A 1,786-nucleotide genomic window follows, 5' to 3' on the forward strand; every position below is an offset into this window, starting at 1 on the left:
GAGACATGTATCAGACTGCTCTGTAACAATGCTTCAATGTCTGATGATAAAGCTTCAGAGTCAGAGCTTTATGTAAGCCTCTCCAAATTCAACAAAGAAAAAGCTTTAGGGGGAAGTTGTAAATAAGTAGGTATATACAGTCGCCCCTCCTAATGCATGGATCTGAGATCCGCGCTCTTGAATATACATGGAGGGGCAACCTCTTCTACTTGCAATGGCGCGTGTGCCCAGCAGCATGCTCCATTCTAACCTATGGGGCTTGAATAAGCTCAAGCCTCTGTTTTCGTGGGGTGTGTGTGTGTTCTGGAACGGATCCCCCACGAAAATGGAGGGCCAACTGTAAATAAATTTAGGGTTCACCGCTCTTATCAATCAGAAAAATAAGCTTACAGATCAGAAATCTACTCACCAAAGTTACTTTCTGCTTCTTTCTGGGGTTTGTGGCCTTTTTGCTTCTGTACAAGTTGAAAGTCATATTTTCAGAGCTCTTCAGTTTGCCATTGGTAAACTGAACTGCGTGAGAAAGAAAACTAAGGTCAGGGAAACTCTGCAAGCATTTAAACCCTTCTTTAAAAAGAGGAGACTTGTAGAGGCTCAAATCAGAGTTGGATTGTGACAGGTATTTTAAAGTTCCTGCCAAAACCAAAGTGCACCTCTTTTTATAGCTCTGCATTTGTATCCAGCTAAATGTTAACCAAGCCTATCGTCACAATGAGTGGTTTCAGTGTTGGACTATGAATATAGACGCCGGTTTGAATCGAGACTTCACCACTGTGTGAACTTGGGCAAGTCACACTGTCTCAGCCTCAAAGTTTAGCAACGGCAAACCTCTCTCTGAAGAAACTTGCCAGGAAAACCTTATGGTAGGGTTGCCTTAAGCCGGTTACCGTAAGTCAGAAACAACTGTCAATAACAACTTTCGTTTTCCCATTTATTCATTTAACTTGGGTCCGAAACACACTGCAGAAATAATCCAGGTTCAGACCACTTTGACTGCCCTGGCCTCAAGGCTAGGAAATCCTGCGAACCGCAGTTTTGTGGGACGTTTAGCCTTCTCTCTCAGAGGGGACTTTGATGCCACAATAAACTACAAACTCTCTAACACTGAGCCAGGGGAAATAAAGGGCCCACGCAGACTATGGTCCAAATCTTACTCCAGTTTGAGATGGCTATAGGGCCCATTACAGACAGGCCCAAATAAAGCTGCTTTGGGCCACTTTGGAGGCATGCCGTTTAAATGACACACGCATCTTAAGAGTCCAGAAGCTGCGCTCCAGTCCTTAGGACCTGAGCATGGCTTTGGCGCAGTTTCTGGCCTCTTAGGACTCATGCACCATTCAAACTGCATACTTCCAAAGAGATCCAAAGCGGCTTTATTGTGGCCTGTCTGTAATGGGCCCTATATCCATCTCAAACTGGATTATTTCTGGAGTAAGATTTGGACCACTGAAGGGAGTAGGAAAAGAGAAAGGCAGACAGACACACAATGACAGACACATTAATCCAAGCAAGCCAGCCGTGTCCCTGGGCTTACAAGACCTGAGCCTGGCATGATGTTTTGGGCCTTGTCCAGCATTAAACTGGAACTGATCTGGGAAGACCTGCTTGGATTGCTGCTGGCTCCAGAGATGGGGAAACCCTGCCACGTGTTCCAGCTCTTTGGCAAGGAAACCCACAAGTCAAACAGGAGCAGCAAAGCAAAGGCAGCAACTGACCCTGCCAAGCCCTGGTCCTTCTTACCAAGAGGGGCTTGCTGGCCTTCCTGGGGGTCCCCTTGGTAGCTCCA

The 1,786-nt window shown here is 46.3% G+C and overlaps 1 long non-coding RNA gene across 1 annotated transcript; it reads right to left on the reverse strand.

Moving 5' to 3' along the window:
- Positions 1 to 424: 424 nt before the first annotated feature.
- Positions 425 to 1,786, reverse strand: LOC121921179. The gene is made up of 2 exons (XR_006101865.1): positions 1,741 to 1,786; positions 425 to 513 (listed from the first exon to the last, which is right to left on the reverse strand). It is a non-coding gene; the product is annotated as an uncharacterized LOC121921179 (long non-coding RNA).

Source organism: Sceloporus undulatus, chromosome 2 (genome assembly GCF_019175285.1).
Source record: "Sceloporus undulatus isolate JIND9_A2432 ecotype Alabama chromosome 2, SceUnd_v1.1, whole genome shotgun sequence".
NCBI lineage: Eukaryota > Metazoa > Chordata > Lepidosauria > Squamata > Phrynosomatidae > Sceloporus > Sceloporus undulatus.